The sequence below is a fragment of the Ambystoma mexicanum genome, chromosome 4p (assembly GCF_040938575.1).
Source record: "Ambystoma mexicanum isolate Mex_15411 chromosome 4p, UKY_AmexF1_1, whole genome shotgun sequence".
Lineage (NCBI taxonomy): Eukaryota > Metazoa > Chordata > Amphibia > Caudata > Ambystomatidae > Ambystoma > Ambystoma mexicanum.
In genome coordinates, this window is record NC_090927.1 from 999,059,773 (window position 1) to 999,067,099 (window position 7,327).

A 7,327-nucleotide genomic window follows, 5' to 3' on the forward strand; every position below is an offset into this window, starting at 1 on the left:
ATACCGTCCATTACTCTCGGACACTTGTGTAGCTCTCAAACACACAAACAACAAAAAGGGCATTCTCCCCTCCTGCAAACTGAAGGCTATAAAAGGTGAAGCACTAACGCCCCCTCTCAACATCACCCTCCCTTCCCTCACACAATGCACCGTCCCAGAAGAACTGTAAACAGGACCGATCATCCCCCGATGAAGAAGCCCACACTCGATCGCCAAGGGTAGATGGCCATCACACACCTGCCCTTCTTCGGCAATCTAGTGTCCACATCAAGGTGAGGCAGACGCGTAGCAGGTACAGGTAAGTCTGTTTTATTCGCGAGACCCCACCAGCGTGGTGCTCTCTCTAGATGCCGGGGTGTCACTGTACTGATTTCAAGGAACAACAGTCCTTGAATAACCTGCACTGTCTGGGTTCTAGAATCCAGCCAGCTTCTATGCATAAGATGAAATAAACTCTTTAATTTGCTTTCATCTTTGATTGATGATGTCACACACCATGTCATTGGCAATGTAATGACCTAAGCAATTTCTGACTTCACATGTGATGCAATGTGTGATGCCATGAATAACACCAACACCCACCTGCGCACGCATACACACACACACCCACACACACAAACACACCCACACACCCACACCCTCCTGTTTCCCACTGGCCTCTGGAACCGCTTCCTGGATGCCAGAGCAAGACGTGGTGCCATCACTGCATTTTCAAAGTTGGATGCCAAAGTCATCCCTAAAGAGCAGTGGGCATCTGCCTGGTGGTTATAATTGATGTAGTCAGATTCTGTATGTGTGGCCTCTGCCATTGAGGGGCAACTAGGTGGTATTGACAGGTTGTACTCCTTACCATGGGGTTGATTGGGCCATCACTTAACCCACTCCTTGGCCTTGGCCTTGGCTCGTCTTCGTCTCAGCTTTACCTTTTGTGGGGGAACACTACTGACAACCCTCGGTCACAAGGATGGCACTCTTAAGAACATATTCTTCAGGTCTGCAGAGAGTGGGGGTGCACAGCGATTGTTGAGCGAACACCATTGGGTCTCGCTTCCCACGGCTAACATCGACAAGGTGGAAAAAGGTGACCCAGTACATCAGAATGTCACGCTTGATGATTCCATGATCAGTAGCTGCCCAAGTCATATGCCTTATTCTGTATTCAACAAGATCAAGAGTCAAGGTGACTGGAACGGCCTTTGTAAAACTGATCGCTCGGTTACGCATAGAAATACAGAAGTGCTATAGGGAAGTATGGTATATTCTGGGTTTATGACACACACAACAGTCGATATTTATGGCCAGCTGAGGAAAAAACACATTTTCCTTCCTGCCAAACACTTGCAAAGGCTTTGAACACTGCATAATTTCCATGGTGCCAAGGCCAGTTGTTGGACGGGTTTCATAGTCTGTGAACAGTGAGCCGTTAGCTTTCACACATCAGCGTCATATGACCTCAATCCTGGGCACAAAGGTTGCAGGCACGTGGGAGAGTAGGTGTGACACTTATTTACACTACTGACTCTCTAGTACTGCAGCTGACACGTGTTCTCTGCCCACCATTTACCAGGCAAACCCCTCTTTATGTACAATCAAGCAACACTTTCTTTTCTCATGGTAGACCGATCATGATATTTGCACACGGTGGCACCAAATATTTCAAGTATTTGGAACGATATGCACAACATAACACATGTCAGAATGAGAAAGTTAGTACCTATGAAGTATTTTAGCTCCAAATGGCTTTCTTTGCATAACACCTCCAACCAGCAGCGTGTGATACAGGGGACGGCTGTAAGGACACCTCCAGCAGCCTCTTGCCATTGCTGGACAAGCACAAGCACCGACAACAGAACAGGCCTCGCTCGCTCTTACTGCTTGCACAGGTATGCAGGCCTACAGGAACTGAAACACATGTATGCAATGCATGCAGGCCCAGAAAGGCGACACACACACAGGCATGAGTACAATATACCTATGAGCAACATGAACACAGTGACAACAAACATACCACACATACACACAACACACATGCATGGAGGCACAGTTAGTCTAACCATGTCCTTGATGTCACCATCATATGCTAGTTACTCCTTTCATATGATAAGCCTCATATGATGTGGCAGAAACATGTCTGGGGTTGCTCGTGGGCTAGCGTAGAAATGATATGATTGGACTACAGTTTTGGGGTAGGGACCAAGCCTGATTTGCATATGGCCTTCTCTTTGTCTGTAAAGGCATGGCAGGCTGAAAAACAATGGAATTGCTCAGTGGTTATCATTAATTCAAAATGTTCCAGTGATCAACCTTTAGTTGTGCGTGCTTTCATGTCATGCCAGACATTGCCATCTTGTGCCCAATCACTGCTTCCACATAGCGAGCATAGCCATTTTATTCTCAGGTTCTTCCCCAATATGCCAGGTACTGGCATCAGGTGCCCTGATACCGCCCTCACATTGATGGTGTTGCTATCATGTTACCACCTGCCTGCACCGCATGCCAAATATTCCCATCATGTGCTAATGCACACCGGATAGCATTGCCATGTTTGCTTGTTTGTTTTATTATTTGTAATGCGCGCCAGACTCGAAGGTATCAGGGCGCAGGAGATACAAGAATACTTTCAGCTTAGTGTTACAGAGTAGTACTAAAGGATGGATGAACATATACAGACAGTGGTTACAGACAGTGGTAGATACATACAGTAGGAATAAGCAGTACAACAGTACAACGTTACATAGTTAGGATAGAACAATCACGGATCCTGGCGAGAACGCACAAGGCAATCGGACCTGGCAAACACTAAAAAGACTAAGATCCTTCACCTTTGGCGAAAAGAATTCCTTTCTCAAGACTTGAAAACTAAAATAATTTAAGAAAGTGAACACCATGCAGGGAATCTCTCCTGAAGAACCACGGCTAAATGCTGTGGAGAAACACGTGTTGGGAGATTATATGTGTTTCATGTGAATTCAATAACATGTATAAATGTATGAAGTCAATGCATGGAAAATGAATGAATAACTACTACAGATTGATCAATGCTATGTATGAAATCAATACATGGGGAATAAATCCATTCATAATTTAAAAAATGAAGAGTCTTTCTCATTACAGTTGGTGCTGGGCTCGCACAAATTACAAGTGACAACGTAAAAGGAAAAACATTCAGACATTATTGTTTCAGCGACAATAGAGACACTTGAAGTGCAGATCTGAGCACAAAATATAATACTGGCACAGAAGAGTCGCCCTTGAGAGGACTATAAGCCAACAAAGGTTGAATAATTCAAACAAAACATAGTTAGGATAGTATCATACATAGACTGGACATTATGATGTCTGTTTACAGTACAAGAAGCAGTAAAGACAGAAGGAAAGTAGCTGGCGTGCATTAGAGGACATTCTTTAAGCCAGGTGATGGTGTTATATCTACAGTTCAAGTAAGTTTGGTCCGCTCTCAAGGATGGTGGTAGAGAGATCCATAGCTGAGCAGCTTTAACTGGGAAACTACTCCCCCCCTCCCCGCTTTAGCCAATTTGAACTTTGGTACAGTACTACTTTGGTAGTATTACATGTACCCGTGTAATACTATCAAATGCCCAATGAGCTGGCAAGATGCCAGCATTTATGCCCTGATGCTGCCTCTCACGCAAGCCACCTGCACTGAAAGTGGACCTGCTCCAGTTCCCGGAAAGTCAGAGGAGGATGACAGAGCCTTGCATGTTGCCTCTCCCGTTCAGGCAAGACAAAAAACAAAGCCACGCAAACACTGATGGAGAGAATACGCGCACACTCACGCAGGCTGCTTATAGTTGCGCCGCATTCTCCAGCATATTTCAGTTGAAAGCAACTTGTCTTTCCTGTCCTCTTCTTTTTGTTACCCTCAGTCTTCATGTAGGCCTCTCCCCTCCGAAAGATTTTTGGCCCAAGTCCTGTCCAGACAATTTCACGTGCATATCCGTGTGAATCATTAGCACCACCTTCACAATCACTCCATGTGGTTTTTATTTTTACTGGGCTAATTAACAATGGAATAGTTAATAGTCACGGGAATATAGCTCAGGGGCAAGGTGCTCGCCTTCGAACCAAGCAACTGGGTCTTAAGCACGTTATAAATAACCTATCATATCACATCATCTACTTCTGTCAACTGAGGTAACTGACTTATAAGGTGACTACATGGAATCTTCTAGAAAGTCTCCTTTTTTATCTTTTGCCACACATGATTGAGGAATGGATGCCGGGCTTCAAGGTTATGCTCCAGGTTGTTCACTTACATATCACCTGCTGAATATCCCATTTAGGCACTGAAATCTCATAGAAGATTGTTAGCCTGGAGGATCTATCAGGGGCAATGCAGTTGTCAAGGAAACAAGAGAATGCTGAGCAATGCCATTGTCTTGGAAACAAAACGATTCCGCGTAACACAGTTTGGCTACCCGGTCCAGTGCTTAGAGGCGGGACTCTGGCATGAAGCCTGATGTAAAAGAACCATTTTATTTTTTACAGTTCATTTCTGATGCATGTTTTCTTGGGTTTGCTCATAACTTGATTAATGAAACTTAGAAGTCCCTGATGTTACTCTGGGAGCATATCTGTTCATTGTCCTCAGGCCATGTCTTAGCATGCTCCTTGTAAGGCGATTGTCGATGAGCGTGTAATGTAAGCAGAAATGAATACACTGGTGTCACCATCAGGTCTTTTAAACACTGCCCATTCCCATCGGCAACCTTCTGGTACCCTTTTCTGATTTCCCACCTCACCTATCGGTCAGGGGGTGGTTAATAATCTGAAATAAGTACATACATAAATGAAATCCTTATGTTGTCTTTGCTTTGAATTCTGGTGATATTCCAAGCTATTAATTCTAGGGCGTGCCCTGACATATGTACCTAGGCGCAGAAATCAGACTTCTTAAATCCAGATAATGACCCATAAAAGCCAATAACAAGATTCCCTGGAGGGCACAAATTGGAAGATCATTAGAAGCTCAGATCCAGACCTATGTTGGGAAGTGTGACCCATGCTGGAATAAAAAACTAGTCCTGAAACCAGATCCCTGGCCAGGTTACTTAATGTGTACTTGTGTTGCAGAATACAGGGCAGAAACATAGAAGATACGCAGTGGTATTTCATTGGGCTCTCTATTTCTCAGAGAAGGTCACCAGGCTCTTCTGGTCAAAACAAGATTTCCAGTATGAGTACAGTCCCAAGTGGCAGCACCGACTGACAACATATCGATATGAAGTAACCGGGACAGGAGTAGCCCAGAAAGGACATTCATTGCTAGGCAATTTGGAACCTCTCCCCTTTTCCCAACTTCTCCTGGTCAATGCATAAAAGGTAGCTTTGGAGGCTGAGTTGCCTTTGTGAGCAATCGCCTCTCAATGGGCTACAGATCCCACTCTCCTTCTTCTGTAGTCTTTCTTCATCATGCTGGTCCGCCATGTTTTGCTGACGTGACAGAGAGATTAGTTCGCGCTTATCACACCTCAGATGCTCACTACCCATTAGGAGGTTGCACAGGAATTAGGGGAAGAGCAAGATCTGGGATCCACAGAGACCAGACATTGCTTTAAGGTTCCTTCTCTCCCCACTGTGCTCTGACTTCCTAGAAAACCAGAAAGAGCGGTCATTAGACGGCTGTCATGAGAGTTATAGAGTTCCAAGCTATAGCATACAGTGAGCCCTTCCAGTGCCCCTGTAAAGGAAGCTGTAGTGCGTATGCCAGCACAGAGATACATAACTTAGGTTCCATTATCACAAACAAATTACATGGTAGCTGCCATGTTCAAACAAGTCTTTACCAAGCGTTTGCAGGGATAAAAACGCACTGGGATGAAGATAGAAGCTAAATAAATGATACATGTGGAAGGTGTCTGACAGTCTCGGGGGGATAGCTCAGGGGCAATGTGCTGCCTTGGAAGCAAGAGGCCACAGAACAACACAGGTTCGATCCCTGGGTCTGGGCTTAGAAACCTCTGGGTATTAAGCACATTATAAATAATCATATCATATCTCCAGCACAGCTAAAGGTCTGTATATATTACAAAATGACAGTGCAAATACCTCCTGTTGTAAAAGTAAATTACCGCTGGCTTTAATGAAATTCCCATTACATAAGGGAAAAATACCATTGGTCAGTAAAATCAACTCCACCAGGTTAGAAGCATGGTACGACTGGCAGTAAATATTCAACTAGAAATTACCCCTGATGTAAAAAAACAATTGCGGTTTATTTTTTAAAATTCATTTATACCGCAAGTGGTCTCTAAGCACAAGATCGGGATTCAAATCTGTGTTGCGCCACAATGTCTTGCTTCCAAGACAAACACGTTGCCCTTGACCAATCCTTCCTCCAGCACTCCCCGTTACCACTGTATTACCACGAGCACTCCCAATTAAGAACGAAAAGTCAGCCAGATCATGGCTGATTTTTACTGGCCAAATAAGATCAGCTCTCTTCAAAACGATGCACCCATAATTTACTGCTACCATCTATGTGTTACCAGTGTGTGTGTGTGTGTGTACACACGCGTGCGCCCACACACACACAAACGTGATAATGGATGTGTGGTTTGTTCTTTAGGGCGCCAGATGTCAGATTCTGAAATGTAAATATATCATGACCAGCTGCATTTTTAACACCAACAACATTTACTCTCAGCAGTATTTGTGTTGCTGCTGTAAATGTAGAATAATGTGTTCCACAAGCTGTATTTTGACCACTGGTGCTTTTTTCCGGGTGGTGGTGACATACCGCTGGCAGTGATGTTTATCTGCTATAGCATGGCGAGATTGGCTGGTGAGGAGGTATTCTCGGATGGGAAATAACTTGCCGCCATCAGTATTTTCTGGCAGTACTTTCAATGCAAAGCCTGCTTCCTGGGAGCTATTTGTGCAATACTGAATGTGAAGTCAGGAAGACAAGAAGGTGAAACCATGGACTGCAGGCAAGTGATTTCAAAATGGAGTCCCTGTGTAGGATATCACTGTCAAAGTATAGGTAATACAAGAGGGAATGGCCAAGATTGAAGCTCAACTCAGTTAGCATTTTGCATCTATATATTTCATTCGGATTTACAATCATATATCAGGAGGAGACTGTTTTTCTAATGATATGTCTAAACATGTTCACTAAAAATGAAAATTAGGTTTTCAAATATGTGTCAAAATCAGGGCCTGAATTTGTTCTGAGCAATGGTGGTAAGTAGCCTGTAGTTGTATAAGCATAGCGTCCATATTTCATTTTTCCGAGATTGACCTAACAAATGTTTGCGTTCTCAATGTTGTTTGATCGCAGGTCTATTCTATTTCTCTTACAAAG